This window comes from Sus scrofa, chromosome 17, assembly GCF_000003025.6.
Source record: "Sus scrofa isolate TJ Tabasco breed Duroc chromosome 17, Sscrofa11.1, whole genome shotgun sequence".
Lineage (NCBI taxonomy): Eukaryota > Metazoa > Chordata > Mammalia > Artiodactyla > Suidae > Sus > Sus scrofa.
Genome location: NC_010459.5, coordinates 55,069,981 through 55,097,818, shown reverse-complemented (window position 1 = coordinate 55,097,818; position 27,838 = coordinate 55,069,981). Strand labels below are relative to the sequence as shown.

Sequence of the window (27,838 nt, the reverse complement as noted above, 5' to 3'; positions counted from 1 at the left end):
TGTGATGGGACCAGATTTGAACCCAGGAAGTCTGGCTAGGGAACCAAGAAACTCAGGTGGCCTCTAGGTTTCCCACTTCCTGGTAGTGACATCTTTATATAACCCTCTTTATATAAGTATGGGTGATACCTGTACCTTCTAACCAACAGACCATGTCAAAGATGAGTAGGCAGCTCTGTCAAAAGGCCCACATGGCAAGGAACTGAAGGCAGCCTCCTATGAAAAATGGAAGTCCAAAAAGGGACCTAGTGAGCCCCAAATTAACCATCAGAACAGTTTCACGAATTATTACAATCTTGTAAATCAACTATACTTCAACAAAACTTTAAAAAAAAAGAACAGTATCTTGCACTAATTTGTCCAACAAATATCTGTTCCATCACACGCTGGTTAAAGATAAAGCAATTCCATTCTCACATTGCAAGAGTTGTTCCTCATTCCCTTCTGGAAATTCTCTGTTCTCCACGGTGTAAGTCACTAGGGAGACAGGCTCATCCCACCTTTTCAAGCTCGGGTTGATTCCTGTCCTTTAACACTTAAATTGTAGACAATGATTAAACAGTATTGTCCTCAAATCAGACATGTTTAAGATTTTTAATTTAGGTGCATTTTGACTGTGGGGAAATCCCATGTGTGCATTATCTTACTTCCACTTGAAAATGAATAAAATGAAAGTCAGGGGAAAACCATGAAAGTAAGAAGGGAGGCACTGATGTTTTTGAGACAGTGAAGTAGATTCTGGTTTTCATTAAACAACAGAAGCAGGTTATTAATAAAAACAAGCAACTAAATTCACACGGCCACAAAAATGAGCTCAGAATTGCCTTCCAGAGATACACTCTTGGCTAGATCAGCGCCATAGACACAGCAGAAGGTGTTGCTGTTGTGTTCTTAATGAAATTCCCAAGACGAATTCCATCCCCTTTTTTTTTTCTTCTTCTTCTTCTTTGAGTTTCCGGAGAAAGGTGCTGAGTCTGACTTTGGATGAGCATTAAGTCAGTTTGCCAAAGCTTTCCAAGTTTCCCTAGCAAGTGACCTGGAAAAAAATTCATATTAAGACTTTAAAAGTCTACAAGTGCCGGAAGAACTTAAAATGGTTAACTCATCAACTAGCACAGAATGAACCTGGGAGAGCTTGACTAATATGTTCCTTGTTGGGACTAGAAAAAAAAATCAGAAAACAACTAGATTCGAGGAGAGGACAATCCATTTGTGTAGGTCAATATCAAACTTCCTTGGTAATCAGTGACTCTGGTAGTTATTTGTGTTCTGGCAGATCTGAGAAATCACATTTTATGCCTAAATTTCTAAATGACTTTGATCAAGAGAGCTTGGAAGGAGTTCCCTTCGTGGCTCAGCAGAAACGAATCTGACTAGCATCCATGAGGACGCAGGTTCGATCCCTGGCCTTGCTCAGTGGGTTAAGGATCCGGTGTTGCCATGAGCTGCGGTGTAGGTCATGATGCGGCTCAGATCTGGCATTGCTGTGGCTGTGGTGTAAGCCAGCAGTTGCAGCTCCAATTCGACTCCTGGCCTGGGAGCCTCCATACGCCATGGGTATGGCCCTAAGAAAACAAAACAAAACAAAACAAAAATAGAGAGAGAGAGAAAGGTCTCAGAAGTTGAAAATCACACTGGTCTTCTCAAATGAACTGGGTGACTTGCTTTCTTTTCCTATTTTCAGAAAAGTATTGGGATTATCAGTACCTTAAAAGTTATATACACGTATACAAGTACATAGGACTGTAGACAGGACTGACTACATAACTTTCAGGGCCCAGTATTAAACAACAATGAGGACCCTCTTGTTAAAAAAACATTAAGGAGTTCCCATTGTGGCTCAGTGGATTAGGAACCTGACATAGTCTCCATGAGGATGTGGGTTCCATCCCTGACCTCACTCAGTGGGTTAAAGATCAGGCCTTGCTGGGAGGTGCAGCATAGGTCGCAGATGCGGCTCAGACCCCGCGTTGCTGGGGCTTGGGTGTAGGCCAGCGGCTGCAGCTCTGATTCAACCCCTAGCCCCAGAATTTCCATATGCTGCAGGTGAGGCCCAAAAAGAAAAAAAAAAATTAAGAGTTTCAAGATAGTGGCCCAAGGCACTAAACCAAGTGCCCATCTAAGCTTGGGGTCCCCTGTGACTGCCCATGTGAGATGGTCCAGCCTTGACGGCCATGGAGGTGAATAACCACCGTGTCAATTGCCTCATTGATTATGGGTTTATTCAGATTTTCCTTTTCTTCTTGGGTCAGTTTAAGTAATTTACATTTTTTTTCTCTCCAAAGCTTGACGGAGGTTGGAGAACTGCCTTCCAAGAGGGCACCTCCTGGGGCAGCCACTTGCTGGCCGTTCGGAGGGAGCCTTAGTTCCTCATGGCACAGATGACTCCACAGTTTCTTGTGTACTTATAGCCCAGCTGACCTCTCCCAGGGAAAGCTAGGCAGAAGCCACATTTTCTTTTAGGACACATGCCTGGAAATCACACTTGTCATTGCTGCAATAGCTTATTGTTTCTAGAGGTCTGCCCTGCTCGGATCAGGAGAGGCTTGAATACCACCAAGGCTTGAATACCATCGCTGGCCGTCTTGGAGACGGATGCCACCATCCTAAACACAGAGCACCTGGGAGTGAGGATGATGCAAATTGCCATCATCGCATCATTTGCTAGAGTGCTTACTGGGTACCAACAAGGGAGTCAGGACTCTGTATACATTATTTTATTTTATTTTTATTTACTTATTTACTTTAGGGCCACACCCATGGCATATGGAAGTTCCCAGGCTAGGGGTCGAATCGGGGCTGTAGCCACTGGCCTATACCACAACCACAGCAACGCCAGACCCAAGCTTCATCTGCAGCCTGCACCACAGCTCATGGCAAAGCTGAATCCTTAACCCATTGAGCAAGACCAGGGATTGAACCCACGTCCTCATGGATACTAGTCGCCTTTGTAATCTACTGAGCTACAATGGGAATTCCCCATTATTTCATTTTAAATGCAACAGCAAAAAAGTCATTACTATAACCGACCCCAGGATACAAATGAATAAACAGGTTTGGATAAATTAACTTGCCTTCCCTTGCAGACAAAACTTTTAACAGAATTATCTAAACTAACCTCGGTGATTCAGGGTTCTCAGAATCAGCATTAGTGACACTTAAGGCTAAAGAAATCTTTGTTGTGGGGGTGCTGTCCTGCGCCGTGTGCAATATTTAGTTGCATCCCTGGTCTCTATCTGCTGGATGCCAGTAGCACCCTCTCTCAGTTGTGTCAACAAGAGATGTCACCAGGCACTGCCAGATGTCCCCTCAGAGAGGGGGAGAATCGCCGTGGTTGAGAACTCCTGTTTTAGATCTTTCACTAGAATTTTTCTCTGTTGAGATGCCGTTTAAGTCTAATGCAAAATTTCGAGTGTGAGATGCAAATTCCATTCTTTGAAATGAGAATTAAAAGGCGCATGCATTCATTCCACAAACATGTATTGTCTCCCTAGAGACCTGTCCACACAACTGTGAAAACACCTACCCTGGCAGCCATGAACTTTCCAAGATATGTAGGAATGAGTTATTAATGGCTGGAGATTAAAATCTGCACTATGGATTAGCAATGGAATAAAGAATTGTCTTATCCAGTCAGTTAGGCTGACCAAATTAGGAACCCCAGGAGTCATTGAGTTAATTGTAACAAAGGTGTAGTTGACAGCATGCATTCCATTTACCCAGGGCAGAAGGAATTTCGCTTGCCTTTGAAATAAAGTTTAGGGAATGTGTGGATTTCCACACACGTGTTGAAATGGCCTTGGGAAACTGTTCATGACCAATGTACCTATTTGTAATACAGATAGTTCCCAGGGATCTTGTCTCAGCCCTCGGAAAGTCAATTGAGAAAAATGATTTGTGATGATGACTTTACTGCTCAAAACACGTTGTTGGTCATTCAGTTCTAAACAAGAGCTTTGTGAAAACACATTTGTCTTCACAAGTTATGCATTTTTATCTGTTGTCGAGTAACGAGGTGGCTGATTAACTAGGTACAAATGTAATCCCTACCCCAACACTATTATCCATTCGACATATAGATGGAAATCTCTCAAGTTTCTAGCAATTTCTGGCCTCTTATAGAAAGTCAAGCCATCAAACAGAATAAGGGCTACATGCTCAGTCTAGCTGTTGACTTAAATTTTGAACACCATGAGAGCTGGGGTTCAGGCAGACTTGCTCTTAGCTACTTTGCCAGAATCTAGCCCAGTATCTGGTACACGGTAAGTGCTCAAAAACCTTAGCTGAAAAATGAATGCTCTTTAAAAGGTCACTTAGCTTCATTTCCTAGGCGATCCACAAGAAGTGTAATTCTGGAATGGATTTGAAATCCTATAGAAAACATGTAGATTGTGTTCCAAATAATCTTTTAACACCTTTGATTTAAATACCTGAATCATTAGCTCATCCTTTGACTTTGAGAGTTGATTAGATTTTGCACTGGGGTTGAACTTAGATGCTCCTATCAAGCTGGCCCAAATGCTTGACTCATAGCTCATCTGAGGATGAAGGGGAGCCTGCCAAATTTTACCCTACCAAAGAGGAATTTTTTTTATTATTATTACGGGTCTGAACTTCTGGCATCCTGAATATGCATTAGCAGGGATCACCCAGACCATCAAATTCACTGTCCCTCCAATCAAAACTGATGGCAGGCTTGCTCCCCAGAAGTGTTAGCAGGGCACCACACCGTTATGAGACACCTCAAGGAGTAGCTGCATTCTGCAGGAAAAGGTCAGGGGCAGACCAGATGGACTGAGAATTTGTGTGGCCATCACTGTGTTTGTTTACAAGGCATCATCACAGTTTAATTTTCACATCAATCGGAGCAGTGAGATAGCATTATCTCCACTGTTCAGATGAGGAGTTAGAAGCTCAGGAAAGTTAAGGAGGGTGCCACAGGTCACAGAGCTAATGAACAGCAACTGTGGTCTTTGAACCCACCATCCTTATTGACCCCAGGGCCTGGGCTCACAGCCACTCTGATTTATGTTTTCAAATGACTATCTGAAAAAAAAAATCAAAAGAGTAGACACAACGTAAGTTGGGGTTTATTCTGGAAGGTATAGAAGATAAGCTGCCGGTATGGAGTCTTTCCCACACTGATCAGAGTAACTTCTGTGACCAATAGATATTGTGAAATTGTGGTGTGTGATTTCCAAGGCTAGATCATAAAAGACTTTCTCCTTTCACTTTGTACTCTCTCGGGACACTCTCAGGGGAGGTGGGGGGCGGGGACCACACGCCAGCCAGCATGTCATGAGGACACTCAAGAAGTCCTATGGAGAGGCCCATGGACAAGGAACTAAGGCTTGGAGCCAGGAACCGGGACTAACTTACCAGGCCCCCATGAGTGACTCAACTTGGAAGTGAGCCCCCAGCCCCACTCATGCCTTCAGGTAACTATCGTGCTGGCTCACACCTTGAGTGCAATCTCATGAGACCCTCTGACAGTACTGCCCAGTAAGCCACTAAATGTTTTGGTGCCATTGTTACACAGCAATAGATAGCTAATACAAAAGGGAAGATGGTTCCAAGGGAGGGATGGTGATGATGAGCCATGAAACTAAGATGGGAAAGGAAGGAAGTGAAGAAACATGGGGTGTGCGGTTGCATGGATAGAACTGAATAAAATCACAACTCCTTACCTGTGTCTGCACAACCCGACTGCTGGTGCACTCTCACATAAACTCTTCCCCACGGCCTTGGTCACCAAGTACAGCCACACGCTGATTCTGCTGCTGCTCTTGGCCCTTCAATAAACGAAGCTCATTCCTGCCTGAGGACTTTTTGCAATTGCAATTCCCTTACTTAGGACACGCTTCCTCCAGGCCATTGCATTGCCGGCTCCTTCCGCTCTTTAGGTCCCAGCATATGAACCACTTCTTCAGAGAGAACTGCCTCTTTGCCCATCCCCTTATTCCACGAAGCTGCTCTCTAACTTCACCCTATTTTATTCCTTCATATTCCTCAGCATTATCTAAAATTATTTTATTCGTTTGCCTACATATCTCCTCGACAAGAATATAAGAGATCAGAGACCTTATCTATCTTGCTGACTGCTGGGTGGCCCAGTGGCTTACATAGTGCCTTGGCCACAGCAGGATTGTCATACAAAGCTGCTGCTGAATGGATGGATGAAGAGAAGCAAACAGAATGGCTTGAATCCTGATTTTCACAAACACTACAAGTACCGACAACAAGGAAATGCCAGGCAGAGGGTAACTTGGGAACACTGACAAAGCAGCAATCACAAAGCAGGACAAAGCCACCTTCAGCCTCAGAGGACTCCAAACCGCCAATCGTGACTCAGCTCCGGGAAGGACGCCAAGCACAAGGAAACCAGATCCCAGCTTCTGCAGAGAAATGGTGCTCCAGCCACATGAACGAGGTTTCAAAATGTCCCTTTGTGTCCCTCGCCCCAAGGAACGAGGTGGGAAGGAGTGTCAGATTTAACGAACCCTCCATCCCTGCCCTGTACCTACTCCTGTCTTGGGAAGCTCAGAGGCACCCACTTTCAGTTCAGCACGACTTCTTTGCCCACTGAAGATGGCCCTGTGGGGAAGTCAATGTTATCCAATTTCATAGGACACATTACGGCTTCAAAGGAAATTCCACCAAAACGTCCACACACTGTCCTAGGTTCCACCGTAACTGGACCCTCTGAGCCTCATGGTCACATGTTAAGGGCAACTAGAGCCACAGGCAGCCTCGCCCCAATTATGAATTTACAAGCTGTTGACTTGCCACATGCAGGCCTTTTCAATTGTTAAAGGCAGACCCAGGAAAACGTTGAATTCTCTGCCCGACTGCGTGTTGCACATTGTCGACAATTGGGCAATGTCAGGCTTCAAAGGGCTTGAAACCCAGCGGCGTGTCTGCATGAATCACTAACCCTTCAAAGCAGATCCCAACACAATGCAGAGCCGTTAAATGCCTGGGTCGTGTCCTAACCAGGAAAATAAATTCCTGTTTTGAAAGGGAAACCATTTTCCCTTTTTCTGATGAATGGCATAGGTTTGTGTTTTGAAAATTGCTGGCAGAGCAATAATGAATTTATCTTCATGTTCTTATTATAATTCTTAATAAAAGTCTGATTTATGTGGCAGCTTTATCAGCCCGCAGACATTGTGTGTAGCACCTGGAATGGCTTCATTTCATCCAAGCTGAAACACAGCTCTTGGGATGGGTCCCAAGAGTCACTTAAGTGGCGTAACCAATGCTTAGCATTAGAATTTGAAAAGAGCAAACACAGAAATGATGGTTAAAGGAAATGAGGAAATATATCAACTCAGATCATCTTCTGAGCAGAAGATTTACAATGTCTGTGGGCTTTTTCTCTTCCCTTTAAAAATTTTTGGTTACTGTTTTCTCTTAACTGCATGATGTAAGTATTTATCTCAAAGAGCTTTACCAAAAATCTTGGTTCTTTTTGATAATCAAGACCAAGACTCATCTCCCGAAGAGAAGGTCCCCTTCTCAAAACTGGAGCCATCCGACTGAATCCTTCTGTTTTTCAGTGGGGAAAAAAGGCCATGCGAGAGCTCTTCGTGGTTTTCAATGGCAGTTCAGGGCTTTTGTGAGGCAGAGAAGGCCTCCAAGAATAGAAGCGAGACGGAGCAAGAGAAGAAAGAGAAAGGAGAAGATGCAGGACTCGAGAAAGGATGCCCCCTGTCGAGGGCTTCTCTGGGTGCACATCACCCTCACTCACCTCTTTGCTTTCCAACCAGACCCATCTCTGCCCTCCTCTGTTCCTGAGAGGCTGACCTCCAGGGACCTCCTTCTCCTTTCATTTGGCTGCAGCCAACGCGAGTCAAGCATCAGCAGGAAATCAGAGGAGGGGAACGGAGAAGGATCAGCGTGTCGCTCCTGTCACCCCTCCAGCCATGTGTCCACACCTCGTTTCAGTACACTAGGTTACATTGCCTCCCAGGAAGCCCATTCTCCCCACCTCAGCTTCCCCTGGGCATCTGCAAGAAATCGCTCTCCTTCTTACCTCTTAAACTAAGTCCTTAGCACAGGTAGTGTTTTGAGAAGGTCCCTCAAGTCAATGAAAGAAACACGTGTTTGTTTCTGATAACCAGAGGGAATATATCCTATCAGGTACTCCAGCATGAACCATGTCCCCTAAACAAAAAAAAACTAAATCCCTTTTCCTACAATGGCAGGTAAATAACACACGAAGTGTCAAGCTAGTAAGCTAATTTACTTTTTTAAAGAGAACATCCTACCAGACAGAAGAACTTTAAGCCCTGATAAAATGACTTCTAAGAAGGAAGAAAAGAGATTTGGTGAGAAAAAAAAAAAAAAAAAAAAACACTTAGAAATGAAGCCAAGGTTGATAAACATATATTATTCATGAAGCATAAATCTACTTGGCTAGAGAATGGTGCTCGCAGAATCTCTTGGGGCCCAGGAATAAGGATCATTGGAAAAAAATATTTCTCCTATGAAATTGTTCAAGTGATTATTTTTAGAGAGTGTCAAGATAATTGTTTTGCTTTGATTACTTTAATCAGTATCACGGCAAGCAATTTACCACTTTTCAGATTCGCATATTCTTCCCAAACTGAACTATAATTTTCTGTGAAACTTTCACTGTGGTTCTTCCATGTATCTTGTCAGCTTCTAACATTTCAAAAATTACAGCGTTTCTACTTTACTCTTTTCATATATAAAGCGGCAGGTTTTTCTTTGAAAGGAATTATTGAAAATGAAATACGCTTTTTTTTTAAGGGAGAAAACTGACCTAACTCTACCTTTGTTACCTCCGTCTTACATGAATATCTGCTTAAAGGAGAACTGAAATGTATTCAATTCAATGATTACTTCATTTACGGAAGGAAATGTAGCGGATGTATTTGGGGGAGGGGGAGGAGTTCCCGCTGTGGCTCAGTGGGTTAAGAACCCACCTAGTATCCATGAGGATGTGGGCTCCATCTCTGGCCTCGCTCAGTGAGTTAAAGCATCTGGCACTGCCATGAGCTGTGGTGCAGGTCACGGATGCGGCTTGAATCTGGCCTTGCTGTGACTGTGGTGTAGGCCTGAAGGTGTAGCTCCGATTCGACCCCTAGTCTGGAAACTTCCGTATGCCACAGATGCGGCCCGAAAAAGGGAAAGAAAAAAAGAAAGGCATAAACCAGAAGCCCAAACTTAAAGGCGGCGACTAGATCCACCTCCGAGAAGCTTCAGTGGAATCCGAGGGCCCTTCTCTGAACCACACACACAGACCAACATACCAACTCATCGCTCAAGCCAAGAGCAAACGCAACCACCAAAGAGAAACCAAAAGACTGTGTGAATTCCTCTGCTGAGCACGTTACGGCCAAAGCACTTAAACCAAGGCTTTCAGGAGCACCCATGAGATATCTTCTCCCACCCATTTTGGCCCGTAGCCCAGTTACCGCCCCCCCCCCGAGGTCAGTTATGGCCCATGAATCGCCATCCCCAACAGGGGTTATGGTAAAATCACCGGGTGAACTCATCAGGAACTTTGTGTACAGCAAAAAATTAAGTCTGAAGGAGGAAAAGTGTCCCACGTGGATGGGAGCCCAAATCCCCCCTCACAGGCACTTGCTCCTGAGCTACATGACCTGCTCTCCCACCAGCCGCCCCGCAGCTAATATTGGATTTGAACTCCAAGGTTCACCACATCCAGACTTTGGAATAGTTTATTATCTCATGCTGGTCATTCTGAGGAAGACTAATAAAATAACCAATTACAAACGTGATCAAGGAGTCCCCGCTGTGGTGCATCAGAAAGGCATCTGACTAGTATCTATGAGGATGCGGATTCCACCCCTGGCCTCGCTCAGTGGGTCAAGGATCCAGCTTTGTGGTGAGCCATGGTGTAGGTCACAGACATAGCTCAGATCCTGAATTGCTGTGGCTGTGGGGTAGGCCGGAAGCTGCAGTTCCCAGGTCAGCCCCTTGCCTGGGAACTTCCACATGCTGCAGGTGCAGCCCAAAAGGCAAAAAAAAAAAAAAAGTGGTGGTCCATTGGCCAATAGAAAGTGATGGAGAAAAGGAAAGAGAAATCTGAAGAGAAAGAAGATAATTGCCTGGGGAAACAATTGTATAGATTTAGCACGATTCTCTGGGTTGAATTTTTTTTTTTTTTTTTTGCATCAGAACAAATAAGCATCTAAAGGCTTAAAATGATTCTGATTTGACAGTAATGCGATTTCTCCGGAAGAGAAGGCTAATGATAACCTGCCACACACAGGACTCTCTGAGGCTCCTTCCCAAAGCCAGTTCTCATCTGCAGTCAGCTGAGACAGTGGGGTAAAGTCCTGGTGTCCCGGGCTACATCTTAAGCACAGATTGGGGTCACCGCGGAATATTACGTGAATATCCTGGAACTCCTCGTGTAGGGAACGTGCCGCATATAAACCAGCTCCCCCAAGGATATCCATGTAAGTACATCCGGAACACGGAGATTCCTTTGCTCTTTCCTTCTCTGCCTCCTTCTGCACGCCTGGGCCAACTCCAATACTCCTGCGGGGACAGGAATTTATTCTTGACTTAATATGATGGGTGCACGAGATGCAACAGGCAAGATGAACCTCCCTCCACTGTCTCAGGCGCCTCAGCAACCAGCTCGGTAAACACCTCCAGACCACACCACCCCTTTCAAAGCCCCCCCTGGCTCTCATCTCTGCAATTTTCCGCCAAGCTGCTTCCCGTTAGGGACCCTTTGGAAGACGTGTTTCCTCCCCCTGTCTCCTCTGAGTGTTCCCACTTGCAGGCAGATAGTGACAACTGAAAAACACCCAGTGTTTTCTGTGGCATAGAAATGAGAAGGCACTAGTTTGAATTCTCATTTTTCTCCTCCCTTCTTCAAATGCCATAACCCTTCCCAAACCCCATGCTGTTCAAGACGTGACCAAGACCGTCACATCGTCACGTTTGTGACTCTCTCCCCTCAAAATAGAGATGTGCCAACTACTGAGAGTTAAACTTGGCTTGACCCATCTCACCAGCCATTAACACACGCACATACTCTGGTTTCTCTCATAGCACATAAATCGCTCACCTTTGAAAACACACACACACATTCTTCTTTTCCTTGATTCAAATTTCTGAACTACTTATTTAAGAATAAGCAAAATTACCAATGATACGTTTAAACACTAAAGACACGAAGAGAGGCGACCCCGTCGGTGTGCAGCAGGAAATGAATCTGACAAGTATCCATGAGGTCGTGTGTTCGATCCCTGGTCTTGCTTGGTGAGTTGAGGATCTGGCGTTGCTGTGGCTGTGGTGTACGCCTACAGTTGAAGCTCTGATTTGACCCCTAGCATGGAAACTTCCATATACCACAGGTGCAGCCCTAAAAAGCCAAAAAAAAAAGACACAAAGAGTATATAGTGCATTAAAAATAATTACAAGCTTGAAACCAACATGAATCTGAACAGCCTTATATATCAGAAAACTGGCCCCTAAAGAAAAAGCACAGCCTCTCTGTGAAGCAGGTACGTTACATGATCCCGTTTTACAGATGAAAAAGCTGAGGCACAGGCAGGAGTAACCTATTCCAAGATCAGTGACAGGACTGGGGACCCACCCCAGCAGGGGGACCCCCAAGCTGCACACTAAAGGCTAGGCTCTGATGCCTTCCTACAGAGAGGAGGCAAATAGGAGGATGCATTGGGGGTTTCTATATGCCCCAGTGCTGTGCTTGGGTGGGGAGTGGGTGGGGGGGTGAGGAAAGCAGACACGGTCCCTTCCCTGTGACAATGCCAGGCTGGCGGGAGAGCAGGACATCCACCCCAAGTCCCTGACCAGGCGTGGCTGGTGCCTGGGGCCGTGAGTGCCTGAGCAGTGGCTTTGTTCCAGTTAGGGGCACGCGTCTGGTCATTAAAAGTGCTCCTACAGAGACCCTTCAGTGTGTTGTCCTCCTTTGAGGGTGACATTTCTAAGAGCACCCGATTTACCCAAATTCGTGTCGTATTTATTTATTTATTTATTTTTAATGATTTTTATTTTTTCCATCATTGCTGGTTTACAGTGTTCCGTCAATTTTCTACTGTACAGCCAGGTAACCCAGTCCCACACATATGTATATGTATATATATATATATATATATATATATATATACATGATCACGCTCCAGCATAAGTGACTAGATATAGTTCCCTGTGCTATACAGCAGGGTCTCATTGCTTATCCATTCCAAAGGCAATAGTTTGCATCTATTAATCCCAAACTCCCAGTCCATCCCACTCCCTCCCTCCCCCTTGGCAACCACAAATCTGTTCTTCAAGTCCATGAGTTTCTTTTCTGTGGAAAGAGTCATTTGTGCCGTATATTAGATTCCAGATATAAGTGATATTATATGGTATTTGTCTTTCTCTTTCTGACTTACTTCACTCGGTATGAGAGTCTCTCGTTCCGTCCATGTTGCTACAAATTGCATTATTTTGTTCTTTTTTATGTCTTAGTAGTATTCCATTGTGTATATATACCACATCTTCTTAATCCAGTCATCTGTCGATGGACATGGAGGTTGTTTCCATGTCTTGGCTATTGTGAATAGTGCTGCAATGAACATACAGATGCCTGTGTCTTTTTCAGGGAAAGTTTGGTCTGGATATATGCCCAAGAGTGGGATTGCTGGGTCATATGGTAGTTCTATATTTAGTTTTCTAAGATGCCTCCATACTGTTTTCCATAGTGGTTGTACCAATGTACATTCCCACCAACAGTGCAGGAGGGTTCCCTTTTCTCCACATCCTCTCTAGCATTTGTTATTTGTGGACTTATTAATGATGGCCATTCTGACTGGTGTGAGATGGTACCTCACAGTAGTTTTGATTTGCATTTCTCTAATAATCAGGGATGTTGAGTATTTTTTCATGTGCTTGTTGGCCATCTGTAGATCTTCTTTGGAGAAATGTCTATTCAGGTCTTCTGCTAATTTTTCAATGGGGTTGTTGAGTTTTTTTGCTGTTGAGTTGTTTAAGTTGTTTGTATATTTTAGAGATTAAGCCCTTGTCAGCTGCATCTTTTGAAACTATTTCTCCCATTCTGTAAGTTGTCTTTTGGGTTTTTTTTTTAATTGTTTTCTTTCCTGTGCAAAAACTTGTCAGTTTGATTAGGTCCCATTGGTTTATTTTTGTTTTTATTTCTGTTGCCTTGGGAGACTAACCTGAGAAAACATTTATAAGTTTGATGTCAGAGAATGTTTTGCCTATGTTCTCTTCTAGGCATTTGATGGTGTCTTGTCTTATGTTTAAGTCTTGAAGCCATTTTGAGTTTATTTTGGGCATGGTGTGAGAGGGTGTTCCAGTTTCATTGATTTACATGTGGGTGTCCAGTTTTCCCAGTACCACTACTGAAAAGACTTTTTCCCATTTTATATTCTTGCCTCCTTTGTCGAAGATTAATTGACCATAGGTGTCTGGGTTTATTACTGGGTTCTCTGTTCTGTTCCATTCGTCTGTATGTCTGTTTTGGTACCAGTACCACACTGTCTTGATGACTGTGGCTTTGTAATATTGCCTGAAGTCTGAGAGAGTGATGCTTCTGGTTTGGTTTTTGTTCTTCAGGATTGCTTTGCCAAGTCCGGGTCTTTTGTGATTCTATATAAATTTTTATATTGTTTTTTCTAGTTCTGTGAAAAATGTCATGGGTCATTTGATAAATTCATATCATATTTAAAGCACATGCTTAGGGAGTTCCCATTGTGGCTCGGTGGTAACAAACCCAACTAGTATCCATGAAGATGTGGGTTCCATCCTTGGCCTCTCTCAGTGGGTTAAGGGTGCGGCGTTGCCATAAGCTGTGGTATAGGTGGATCCTGCTGAATCCAAGATGTGGCTTGGATCCCTCATTGCTGCGGCTGTGGTGTAGGCTGGCAGTTGCAGTTCTGATGTGACTCCTAGCCTGGGACCTGCCATATGCCGCAGGTACGGCCCTAAAAAATAAGTAAATAAATAAAGCACACACTCAGCTTAGAATTTCCTTTTCAGGGTCTCAGAGCACACGGGGAAACTCCTCCCACCTACTCTGAGGTATTTGCAACAGGGGAGATTCCTTCCTTCCCTTCACAAGTCAAAACTAGTGTAGCGCCCCGTCAGCCAGGTACAGATATGACCTGCCTAGATGTACCAGGTGTATAAAATCAGAAACATCACATACATGTACTCTGAAAACCTTGGGAATTGTTTAGCCTTAGAAGAGCCTCAGGAGTGCATTCGTATATTAATGAGGCTCTGAAATATATATTCCCCTAAAGGCTTTCATCTCAGGTACCTTAGGGCTGATTGAATTAGGATCTGATTTTTTTTTTTTTCACAGCCACATGGAAAAATGGATGAGACCTGGAAAAAATTATTTATCACTTGTGAAAAAGAAAGATCAAAAGACATGTGATTGATGTTTAATTAAATACCTAGAAAATGTAAAACTATGTTGATAATTGCTATTCAAGTTAGTGCCTACATAGTACGTGTGTGTATATATGTGTGGGATAGGCTTATACGTGTGTATAATAGAAATATGACTTAGTGTGTGATGTGGTTGAAGTTAGATCTGTAATGGTTTGTGGTAGAACATCCCAGATAGAAGAAGATTCTGACTTTGAAGGAAAGAAAATTGTGAAAAAAAAAAAAAAATGGGGGTAGGGGCAGCACCAAAGATTTAACTGCATTTTGGATTAGGCTTCTAAAGAACAACCAAAAGTGGTTATCTGTTTTCTGCTCAGCAGGTTTTTAAAATATTTCTTTACATTAACTGTCCCAAATGAGCAGCCACTATTTCACAGCAAGGGGGCCCCTGAATTCCTGTCCCACCCACAGCTGTTGAATGACAGTCAATTCCTCTTCAAGACTTGAGCCTAACTGGCATCTTCCAAGCCCTCTTGGGTTCTGCTCTGGCACCGAGAGACAGAGACAAAACCAACAGTGTCTTCTTGCCTGACTCTTTGGCAAGAAACAACTTGACTTCCCTTCCCGGTGAGGGTGAGGAATGTTGCCCAATGAACCTGGTAACCTCCCCTCCCTCCAGCTGGTCTGGGTGATTCAGCAGGAGACCTGCCTGTTGGTTCTCCTTTTGCTTTGCCTTTTGATGAGTCTGGACACAGAAGCGATTCAGAGGGCTCCCTCTGGAGCTCCTGCAAGGAGCCCGGGAAGACTCAGGGTTGGAGGGGCTACGGGGGCTGCCTGGGGAAGGTCCTTTCTGCACAAACCTAGCTGGCTTCCGCGGCTCGCTCCCTTTCTTTCCCTCAAGGAACCGGAGGATGAATCACCAGCTTGAAAGACCCCATTCTTTCCTCCCTCATAAACAAAAACAAAATGTTCAAACCCCATGAAAAAGTTCCCTCTGACTCTGTTTACCTCAAGGCTGACGGTGGTTTGCATATGTCAGCACACTTTCTTCGTCTCTGGCAGGGGTTTCCTAGACCAAGGTTCTAAGCCTGCAGGGGTGATCTAGGAACCCCAGAAAGACCATCAATCCTTGGATGTGTGTAGGCAAGGATTTGGGAGGATAGGGTTTGTAGCTGGGGGCTCAGAGTTAAGAATCTCTGATCTCTCTGAACCGACTGAGCTGGAGGAGCCCATCCCTCTTGAATTTGCACTTGAAACCAGGCATCGTCTGGGTATTCGTTTAACCCTCCTGACCCACTTACGAGCTGGCATTGTGATTCTCATTACCACCTTCCTACCAACCTCAGATGAACCAACAAATAAAAACGGCACAACCGGGAATCAGACACAGGGCTCTGGTTCCAGCACTCATGTTTCTGACCATGCCCAGCGCTGCCCCCTGAGGGAGAAACTGTGAAGGAAAAATAGACCCAACAGAGAAGAAAGAGTGAACGATCTGGGCTATGTGTTGATTAAACTACCAGGTGTTTTTTAGCAAACTTTCCTGTGCTTTATGGGCACAGCTTGTGTAAAATCTTCTGGGCAAGAACTGCCGACAAAATTCATCTAACACCCTTGGAATTGTGTTTCAATGTCCCCAAAGATGCTCTCTCTCTCCCCACCATCATTTCACAGGGAATATATGCTGTCTAGGGACACACACACCTCAGGATATGGGCTTTTATAAGCATCCACCTTTAATGAGATAAGCATTGTCCACTGTTTGCATTTCTCTCTCCCAATGCGAAGTGATTCGTAGGTGCAGGTTATGAATTTAGTCATGCTGATCCTGGTCATAGGTTTTGATGGACGGAGTTGGAGCTCTGGGTAATCAGATCGTTCTGTCTGTGCTATTTAATGCTTGAAAGCAAGATGCCTCTAAGAACATTAGCAGTGGAAGTGTTAGTAGACCTGGTAGTATTTATACCATATGTGGACTTGGCATGTGCATACACATGCATATATAGTAGTCCATATATGGACTTTGTTTACGGGCCAGATACTATGCTAATAATACTGCTTGTATATTTTTTAATTTTACTGGATTCTAGTTGCCTTAAAATGTTGCATTAACTTCTGCTGTACAGCAAAGGGATTCAGATATACATATATATTTTTTCATATTCTTTTCCATGATGATTTCTCATAGGATCGTGAATATGTTTCCCTGTGCTATAGGTAGGATCTTGTTATTTATCCATCCTATACGTAATAGTTTGCATCTGCTAATCCCAAACTCCCAAAGGCTGTCTTTTTAGGGCTGCACCCACGGCATATGGAGGTTCCCAGGCTAGGGGTCAAATTGGAGCTATAGCTGCCGGCCTACACCACAGCCCCAGCAACGCCAGATCCGAGCCACATCTGCCATCTATACCACAGCTCACGGCCAACACCAGATCCTTAACCCACTGAGCGAGGCCAGGAATCGAACTCGTAACTTCATGGTTCCTAGTCGGATCCATTTCTGCTGCACCATGATGGGAACTCCATGTTTTATATCATTTTATCTTCATAACTTTCCAAGGGGAGATACTGTTATTACCTTTTTCGCAGATAAGCAACAGAGGCAACGAGAAGTTGAGTCAGACATTGACTAGAGCCACACAGATGATAAAGCTCAGAGCCATGAAAGACACTGACGCGAACCCGTCGCTCTAAAGTTTTGCTTTTGCTGCCTTGTGTCTTGGAAGTGTGTGTGTCGTCTAATTTGTCACTCACCTTTTCACAGATGAAAGCTCAGATTTCTATCTCCCATTCTTTGATTAAATGTCTCCTCTCTTCTAAAGTGTTGGAGGCACAGCAACGATTTTAGCTTTTCTTTGGTAGACAGTGTCTGTTTAACGACTTTAGTGATGGCCATCTCTTTTTTTTGAATATAATTTTTTTCTATTTTTTTAAATTGTTATTTCCTCACTACAATTGATGGGTATCCTAAAGTAAACACATGTGTTTGTTAAAGAGGAAAAAATTATCATCTGGGGCAATTGCCTTGTCTTAAATGACCGACTTAACCCGAAACTGAAGTTCATGGGGGTTACAACTCATGTCTGACTCACTCTCTGGGTTTGCTTGGAAATCCAGGAGAAAGACTTTACGCCCCGCTGGGTATCGTGCGGCAGTTTTTCTTGTTGTTGCCTTGAAGATGCTGATGCCTCAAAGATGCTCAGATGGAATCAAGGCGTAGAAGCAACAGGGCATGAAAAATCAAACTAGCCTCCTGGTCTCGTTCCAAGTGCAGAGGTGGAAATGTTTCCAGTGGCTGCTTTCATGAGGGAAGGAGGGGTATTGGGGCATTAAAGATTTACCAAATTGTATTTTTGGGAATTCTATTTTTGAACTTTTGCTGAGCAAAACCTTCACACCTCATGAACCCGGACTCTGAACATCCTCTCTCTAGTTTACTATAAAAAGAAGATTCTTTAATAAAACATAGGGTGAGGTGAGCGTTTAAAAATTTCTTTAGTTCTCACTAGCCTTCCTTGTGGTTCCTGTATTTCTGGCTGAACAAGCCAAAGCCGGTAAGTGGTAGGGAAGAAACACAAATAAAACATTGTCTTTATGTGAGGTCCCGATTCAGAAAGAAGAGTTAAAGAAATTATCACGCCAAGGGTTCCCGACCTAAATAAACAGTGTTGTCTTGGAAGAAAAAAAAACACTGCCCGGCTGGAAGTGAGGGGGGAATGCTGCTGTCAGGAAGTGTGTGGGGTGCTGGAAGTTTCTGTAACACAAGTCACAGGCAGGCAGGTTTTGAACCAAATGTGGACATCAGAAAGGCTTTCTTTGGTTTAAAACATGGTGTGTTTTAAACGTTTGAATTGGTCAACAACTTCCAAAAAGCGGGAGATTTCATGCCCCAAACTGGGACCTTTCCTTCTCTTTGACAGTTAGACCCGGCTCCTGGGGGCCTGCTTCCTGCTCAGCAGGTGGTACCGCTGGGGGACTGAATCGGCTCTGAAGAGGTCAGGCCCTCGCTGGATTGCCCTGCTCTCCACCCATCCCTGTTACCTCCCACCCGGTCTGTGTCACTCACTGAAACCCTTGCCCCGCTTTCTATGCAGCCGGGTTTTTAGCATGTGTTCGGGGCCGTGGGCAAGTCCTCTATTTAACTCCAGTCCCCATTTATTTACCTCTGGAGCAACAGCAAAACAACAACAACCACAACAACAGTTGAAAAAGTAAAAGGCTCTCTGGTTTCCTTCCGCTGTGAAATTCTGTACGAGGAGAACCCTTCCTCCAACATATTTCATGTCCGGAAACACTGGCCTCGGCAATTACCAGAGCTCAGTGCCCCTTCCATCTGCTTCTCACTGACCAGCAGTCCCAAAAGAAGGAAAATTATTCCATCCTGTAGATTTTGTTTCATTTTCCCAATTCTTAGCCCCACGCATCCTCACTGATGTGTATTTCGAGTGAAACCGCTATGAAAAAGCACCTTCCCTTTTGTAGCGTTCCTCTCCACTGTTAAAAAGCAGATATCCATCAAAGACCTGCCTCACGAGTACGAAAGGCTGGGTTTTAAGTCTTTCCTTTGAGATGCCCCTGAGCCTTCCCACTGTCAGTGTAGGATCTGGGAACGAAGATCAAGCAAAGTCCCCCAAATGCCCTCCCACCCCCACTTTCAAAGCATCCTGGGAGATCACCCCCAATCTGTTCAGGCACGCAGACCCCAGGCAGCTCAGCACTGATCAAACACGCAGTGAGAGCATCAGTGGTCCCAGCAGAGTGAGCTGCTCAGCTCATTTATTCCACCAGAAAAAATCACTGCAAGCAACACAGCGTCATGTTTAGGGGCTCCGCTTCCTGTTCCAAAGATGAACAGATAGAAAGCCTTGATCCCCTGCTCGCACCCTTCCAAAGTTTTCTCCATCAGATGGTAAGAGCAGGATGGTTGTAAGAGCTGAAAACAAGTAGGCATGCAATGCACTTAGCTTAGACCTTGGAATATGGCTCATCATCCTGATAAGGACAGCGATAATAATAACGATATTTACTGAGCCCTTAGTAGCGCTAGGCTCTGTTAACTGTTTTATACCCATGATAACATTTAACCCTCACAACAGCCCAATGCAACAAATCCTGTTATTACCATGCTTTTTTTTTTCTTTCAAATAAGAACCAATAACAGACTCAGAGTTGTTCAGTAATTTTCCCAAGTTCACACAGTAATTGTTAGAGCCAGAATTTGAATCTAACGTTTGCCATCCTAACCACACTGCCATTTACACATTTAATGTTCATGAAAACTTTAGATGTGGATGCTATTGGTTGGCCCCCTTTTACAGATGAGGAAACTGAGGCACTGACCACTTGAGCGACTTGTCCCAGGTCATCTAGGTCAGGCAGTCTCTTATCCACTGCCCTGGGGGCCAGACACCAGGCAGAGTCCTCTGTACATGGCTCCTTTTGATCTTTGCAAACACTGTAAGAAATGGGTTATCACCCTGTGTTATAAATCAGGACACCTAGACTTGAAGACATGCCATAAATTGCTTCTACTGACACAGCAATCACATGGGGTTACTGAGATTCAGCTCTGGCGGTGGCTGACCACAGAGCTGGTGGCCTGAACTGTCATAAAACCCAATGGCCTCCTCCCTGTCTTGATGGCCAAGATCTCAAGTGTCCTCTTCCATGGCTTTTTTTTTTTTCTCTCATAAATTCAAAAAAATAGACTTCTCTAGATGTGGCCTCACCCTGGACTAAACTTTAATCTCAGGAACTCATTTAAAGGTCACAGCTCCCAAACAGAGGTGCTGGGGGTCTGCCAATGATTGCCAGCTGAACTTCATCCCTCCACAACTCCCTGGAAAGTCACTGGGTTCATGTATTGCAAAACAATCAGAGACATCTTCTTCCAGCCTCTTAGGCAAACAAACAGAGCAAAAACTGCTTTCACACCAAATGCGTCCTCAACTCAGAGAACCAAGTTCAACCTGGTTCTGGAAAACTCTTCATCAGAGCATGTTTGGTACCCAATAGCTAAGAGATTGATCAGGTATCTTTATAAACGTACCTAAAAAAAACTTAGTTTTCCCCCCTAAAATTTAAAATAGAAAAGATCAGGAGTTCCCGTCGTGGCGCAGTGGTTAGCGAATCTGACTAGGAACCATAACGTTTCGGGTTCGGTCCCTGCCCTTGCTCAGTGGGTTAATGATCCGGCATTGCCGTGAGCTGTGGTGTAGGTTGCAGATGCGGCTCGAATCCCGTGTTGCTGTGGCTCTGGCGTAGGCCGGTGGCTACAGCTCCATTTAGACCCCTAGCCTGGGAATCTCCATATGCCGCGAGAGCGGCCAAAGAAATAGCAAAAAGACAAAAAAAAAAAAAAAAAGAAAAAAAAAGAAAAAAAAAAAAAAGAAAGCAAAGATGAAGAAGGTGACTTAGCTGCACAAATGATCTTATATATAATATGTAATGCATTTGAATAAAGATATATTTGGATGCATTTAAAAAAAAAAGAAAAGAAAAGATCAAGAAACTCCAAGGTGGATAAATGCTCAGATTCAGTCTGTTATCGTTGAGGGTTGGTTCAGGGATCAGAACCATGAAGAGTAATCTAAAAAGGAGTTTCTTATGGGACGGGATCTTAATCTGAGAGTGGGGGCAGGGTAGGGACTCAGGCTGGGGCGAATTTACTTCTCTCTTCTAAATCGGGTGCAGATTTCTCTTGCAAACCCCAACTGGAAATACGCAGGAGAGCAAATCCGAGGAAATGTCCTACCTTAGCTAGAGTGACACAGTGCAGATCTACCATCCATCAGATGGGATTCCATACCTGAAAACGACTAATAGAAGCAAATGCACTGTTTCATCCATCCTTTTCACTCATTTCACCAATATTTAGCATTATTTACTAGACACAAGGGAGACACAGGTGGACAAAATGAGGTCTTAGTTCTGCTGAAAACCACTTCTTCTTTCCCCCGGATACTGGCTTCCCTGCTTCCTTTGGGAAACACCTGTCCCGTCTCATCGATTTCTCCAGAAAAGTGCCAAAGTGGTCCTTTTCAACGTGGATCCTTACTCTTACTCTGTCACTCCTTACTCTCAACCTCCCACTCCAAAGACCTCACCGCAGACTGGAAACCCTCCACGGTCTGGCCTTGGCCACCTCCTGGTTCTCATTTCCTCCTCAGCCCGCTGGTGCCCTCTGCCCCAGCTCGCACCCGCACCAGCCTCCAAGCTGTTCCTCCATCACACCTGGCCAGTCCCTGCCTTCAGGTCAGTGCACTGCCCGTCCCTCCTGCCAGGACCTCTCCTCCCCAGAGCCTCATGGCCCTCGTCCTCACTTCTTCTTAATCTCCCCTCCAGTGTCACCTCCTGAACCAGGTCCTCTCTGTCCCCACGCATTGAACCTTCTAGGATGCTCGCTCTCCACGAACCAGCTTCCTGTCTCCTGAAGGTGACTCACAGTATACATGCATCTCCTCGGTCTCCTCCCCTGCAGAGGGCACTCTGGGAGGGCAGGGACTCTGTTTTATCCAGAGTGACTTTGTCCCTGCCTAACTCTCTGGCCCATTTCCTGGTTTTATTTCCTTCATAGCGCAGTTCACGGTATGAATCAACCTAGTAATCACGGCACTTGCTCGTTTACTGCCATCGCTCCCTGCCATAAGGCCAACCCTGGGAGCGATGGGGGGTTGGGCAGGGGGGGACCTGCAAGGTCTAAAACCAGGGACCTTACGCAGGAGCAGAGAGGGGCCCTCTCTGTGAGAGACCTGCTCAAAAGCAACTTTATGTTCAAGGAAGCAATCTGGAAATAAAATTATTCCAGTGAATTGCATCTTAGAAATTTTCAAGCACCACCTCACCAAGCCATCAAAATTGACCTCGCCAATCGAGGGGCTTCCTGAGACTACACACATGACAGGAACACATCATTACGCATGGAGTTTTCCTGTTCAAATGCTTAACCTGAATCTAATCAGGAGGAAGCAATCAAAAGCAAACCCAGGAGTTTCCGCTGCAGCTCAGCAGGTTAAGAACCCAACTAATATCCGTGAGGATGCAGGTTCGATCCCTGGCCTCACACAGTGGGTTAAGGATCCGGCATTGCCACAAGCTGTGGAGTAGGTTGCAGGTGTGGTTTGGATCTGGTGTAACAGTGGCTGTGGCTGTGGTCTGCAGCTGCAGCTCCCAATTCAACCCCTCGCCCAGGAAATTACATGTGCTGCAGGTGTGGCCAAAGAAAGAAAGAAAGAAAGGAAGGAAGGAAGGAAGGAAGGAAGGAAGAAAGAAAGAGAAAGAAAGAAAGAAAGAAAGAAAGAAAGAAAGAAAGAAAGAAAGAAAGAAAGAAAGAAAGAAAGAAAGAAAGAAAAAGCAAACCCAAACTAAGGGTCATTCTACAGACGAGCTGGCCTGCACTCTCCAAGCCTCAAAGCTGTCCATGTCTGAAAACACAATGAAGGGCAAGGAACTATTCTAGAACAAAGGGAACTAGAGAAACATGATAAGACCATGTATGACCCTGGATCCCGGGTCAGAAAATTAAGCACTTTAAATAGCATTTGTGGGTAGAGGGCAATTAGGAAGATTTGAATATGGACTAAACTGATGGCAGCTTTGTATCAATGATACATTTTCAGAATTTGGTAATCTCTCGAGCTTCTGTGAGAGAATGCTCTTGTTCCTGGGCAAGGCTTATTGAGGGTGTTAGGAGTAAAAGAGCATGATGTGAGCAAGTGGCTCTCAAACGACTTAGCAGAGAAACAGGTGTGCATATATTAGCACGTAGAGTACATAGTACCGGATCTACAGTTTATCTCAGAGAGGGAGAGAGCAAATGTTAACAAATTGAAGAATCTGGGTGGAAGGTAAAAAAGAATTCATGGTACTACGCTTCCAACATTTCTGTAGTTTGAGATTTTCAAGGTAGAAAGTTGAAAAAAAATTTCAAGGCACCTGGATCGATGAATGGATAAAGAAAATGCAGTATGTACATACAGTGGAATATTATTTGGCCTTTAAAAAGGAGGAGAGCCTGCAATTTGGAACAACCCAGGGGAACCCTGAGACACTATGCTAAGTGAAAGAAGCTAGTCACAGAAGAACAACTTAGGCATGATCCACTGACTTGAGGGATGTTTGCTTGTTTGTTTGTTTGTTTGTCTTTTTTTTTTTTAAGGGCATATGGAGGTTCCCAGGCCAGGGGTCCAATTGAAGCTATAGCTGCCGGCCTACACCACAGCCACAGAAACACAGGAACTGAGCCGAGTCTGTGACCTACACCGCAGCTCACAGCAACGCCAGATCCTCAACCCACCAAGTGAGGCCAGGGATCGAACCCGTGTCCTCACAGATACTAGTCAGGTTCATTAACCGCTGAGCCACGACAGGAACTCTGACAGGAGAGATTTTAAATGGTCAGACTCATAGAAGCAAACGGTGGTCAGGTGCTGGGGGAAGGGGGAAACACAGAGTATGAAATTTCAGTCATACAACTAAAAAAATTTTAAAATAATTTTAGTAGTTCCCGTCGTGGCGGAGCGGAAACGAATCCAACTAGGAACCATGAGGTTGTGGGTTCAATCCCTGGCCTTGCTCAGTGGGTTAAGGATTCGGCATTGCTGTGAGCTGTGGCGTAGGTTGCAGATGCAGCTCAGATCTGGGGTGGCTGTGGCTGTGGTGTAGGCCGGCAGCTGTAGCTCCAATTTGACCCCTAGCATGGGAACTCCATATGCTGCAGGTGCAGCCCTAAAAAGCAAAAACTACCTACCTAACTAAATAAATAAAATAATTTAAAAAATTTCAATTGTGTGGACTTCCCTTGTGGCCCAGCAGGTTAAGGATCTGGTGTTGCCACTGCAGCAGCTGGGCTCACTGCTGTAGCATGGATTCAGTTGCTGGCCTGGGAACTCCCACAGGCTGCGAGCACAGCCAAAAAAAAAAATTTCAATTATGCAAGACGACTGAATTCTGCAGATCTGCTGTTCAACATCAGGTCTAGAGATAACATTGTATTTATACACTTAAAACTCTGGTAAGAGGAGGGATCTCATTTTAAGTGTTCTTTTTTTTTCTTTTTATGGCCACACCTGTCCTCCCGGACACAAGTTGGGTTCTAAACCCACTGAGCCACAATGGGAACTCCTTCATTTTAAGTGTTCTTGCTGCAATAAAATTAAAAAAAATTTTTTTTCTTTTAACCCAACCTACAACAAACCCACCCAGAGAGGAGAATTGTTTTGAGTTTTCATCTGGCTTCCTTGGAATGCAAGTTCTTTAATAATCCGGATAGCGCTTCCTGCCTTTGCTGAGTCATTCCATTGTTTAAATGTCAGTTCATGGTCCGTAAAATGTTTCACATGTTACTGTGCTGAGTTGGTAACTTACACGATATTGTGTACGGTGTTATCTGCTTTAGATTTCATATATATATTTTAACACACTGCCTCACTTAGTCACACACACACGTAGTCACCCACTGGTCTGTCCCCACTGACACTGATCTCACCATGAACTCGATGCCTCTCTGTCCCCGTTGTCCACTCACCTCTCCTTGGTGAAGTCACAGTTTAACCGGAAGGTCACACAGCTCCTTGGCCTCTCTGAACCTTCCTTTGGTAGGTCAGTAATAACCCCAAGCACCTGCTTCCCTCCGCAAGCCTCATCCAGGCTTGTGTGTGACTAAGTGAGGCAGTGTGTTGATTGGTTGCAGCAGAAAGATGGAGGGGTCAGGGAGGCAGGGATGCTGTGGCCCTGATCTTTAGCGCTTGCCAACCGCGTTACCTCCCTGCCCCCTTCCCCCCCGCACCTCCCATCCCCTGCGTGTGAAGGCATCGGCTGCCAGGACAGCTCAAAGAGTTGACACAGACCAAGAGGAAGCCCTATGAAATAATTAACTCAACCCTGACTCCACCTTGCACTCGATGACCTCTCATCAGAGCCCAGCAGAAAACAAGTTCTAAGACTTGGAACTGAAACCCACAAACCCCAAGCCTTTTACAGAAGGTTCGCAGCGGGAAGAAAACACTGTTCTGAAAAATGCATGTCGGGGCATAAGTGCTAAGCGAGTTGCGACTGCAAAACAGACAAAGCAAGAGGAGAGAGAGCAGCCAAGAAACACGATTCTAAGTTCTGAAACAGGAGTTCCCCTTGTGGCTCAGTGGGTTAGAAACCTCACATAGTGTCCGTGAGGAGGCAGCTCTGATCCCTGGCCTTGCTCAGTGGGTTAAGGATCCAGTGTTGCCACAAGCTGCAGCATAGGTCACAGATGCGGCTCAGATCTGGTATGGCCATGGCTGGGGCATGAGCTTGCAGCTGCCGTTCCCATCCTCCCTTGCCTGGGAATTTCCATATGCGGCAGGTGCAGCTAAAAAGCAAAAAAAAAAAAAAAAAAAAAAGAGAGAGAGAGAGAGAGAGCATTGAATTGCCCTGATTTCTTTTCAGCAAACCTAGTCCCCTATTCCTTCTTTCCAAGAAATAACGGCTTTCCTGAATTCCTGAATTTCCGATCCATCATTCCAAATATGCTTTATATAACAACCATATATGAACGTATTCATAATCAATATACGATGTCATTTGTAGGTTTCAGGCTGCATATATCTTTCTGTAATTTGCTTTCTATTCCACATGGCTCCTTTGAGATCCTGCCTTGCTGATGCAATTCATTCGAGCTCCAATTCATTTAGTTTAGCTTTGGTGTAAGAGTGAATGACTTTAGCCCAGTTTGCTGCTGGACCTTCAGTTTGATTCCCTTTTTGACCATCTCCCATCCTCCATCTGTTACCATTCCTTGTGCACATGTGTGAGGGCTCCTCCAGGCATCACGGAATCGCTACGACATAGGGATGCCCGTCCCCATCTTGACCTGATGTTGCCAAGTGACCCTGCAAAGTGGGTGCCATCCTGGCTCCCACCTGTACCCACTGCTGCACCTTTCAATATGACTTTATTCCAGATGTGTGGTCCACATTCAACTAAGTAAATGCCTTTGATTTGCTGCAGGAAGAAAACTATATAAACATATAACTGAAAACAGCATCACGGAATTGGCCCATCATGGCTCAGTGGTTAATGAACCTGACTAGCATCCATGAGGACGCAGGTTTGACCCCTGGCCTCGCTCAGCGGGTTAAGGATCTGGTGTTGTAAGCTGTGGTGTAGGTCAAAGACAAGACTTGGATCTGGTGTTGCTGTGGCTGTGGGGTAGGCCGGTGGCTCCAGCTTCCAATTTGACCCCTAGCCTGGGAACCTCCATATGCTGGGGGTGTGGTCCTAAAAAGACAAAAAAAAAAAAAAAAAAAAAAACCATCACTTTTATCCCTTATCCCACCTGCACATAATTACATTTACATTTTATATCAAAAGCACTCACCTCTGAAATAACATAACAGCTTTCCAACACATATGACAACATCGTGATAATAATACTTATCTTAAAATAACAGATAACATATATTGAGTATGGACTGGATGTCAGGAACTTTCTGCATTCAATAAATGAACTCACTGAACTCTCACCACCACCCTTATCTAGATATGATAATAACGATGAGCCCAATCTTGCAAAGGATCCAAAAAAGCTTAAAGTTCATAAGCAACTTGGCCAGAACCACACGGCGAGGTACGGGTGATGGTCGGAGGCGGACTGTCCTCCTATAAGCTGCAGAGCTTCAGAAAATGTACCGATTCTTCCTCTATTTCCTCACCTGTAAAAAGGAGGAAAGTAATTGGACCATCTCATAAGGATGGACCCGGATAGTAGAATGCAGGTAAAACCAAGAGTCGCAAGCACCTGGTGAGCACTTCAATAACTAGGAGCTGTCATTATCTTTCTGTGTCTTAGTTCTAGCATTTAAGAATATTCCAGATAAAGTGAAAAGCTAAAACTGGAGACCTCTGCTGTCGCAAGTGTCCTTAAGGGCTTCAAATAATTCTGACCACCGTCTTTTCGTCTCAGTGTGTCTTTCTCAGTGCAAGATGGTGCTCACTTGATGGCCTATAACCATCCTCACTAGTTGTTCCAAACACCATTACTATAAAAATCCACAGGAACACGTGGTGCCGTTGAATGTGTATGGTTAATAGATGCAAACTAGGAGTTCCCGTCGTGGCACAGTTGTTAACGAATCCGACTAGGAACCATGGGGTTGCGGGTTTGATCCCTGGCCTTGCTTAGTGGGTTAAGGAGCCAGCGTTGCCGTGAGCTGTGGTGTGGGTCGCAGACGGGGCTCGGATCCCGCGTTGCTCTGGCTCTGCTGTAGGCCGGCGGCTACAGCTCTGATTCGACCCCTAGCCTGGGAACCTCCATATGCTGTGGGTACGGCCCTAGGAAAAGGCAAAAAGACAAACAAACAAAAAAATAGATGCAAACTCTTGCATTTGGAGTGGATAAGCAATGAGATCCTGCTGTCTAGCACAGGGAACTAGATCTAGCCACCTGTGATGGAACATGATGGAGGATAATGGGAGAAAAAGAATGTATGAA

General features: G+C 44.8%; 1 long non-coding RNA gene across 2 annotated transcripts; it reads right to left on the bottom strand.

Annotated features, from left to right (window-relative positions):
* LOC106506724 lies at positions 279–25,539 on the bottom strand. Of its 2 annotated transcripts, XR_002340132.1 has the most exons (3): positions 24,899–25,538; positions 10,386–10,536; positions 279–1,036 (listed from the first exon to the last, which is right to left on the bottom strand). It is a non-coding gene; the product is annotated as an uncharacterized LOC106506724 (long non-coding RNA). The 2 variants fall into 2 exon arrangements; XR_002340131.1 differs by lacking the exon at positions 279–1,036 and having other exon boundaries at positions 10,141–10,536; positions 24,899–25,539.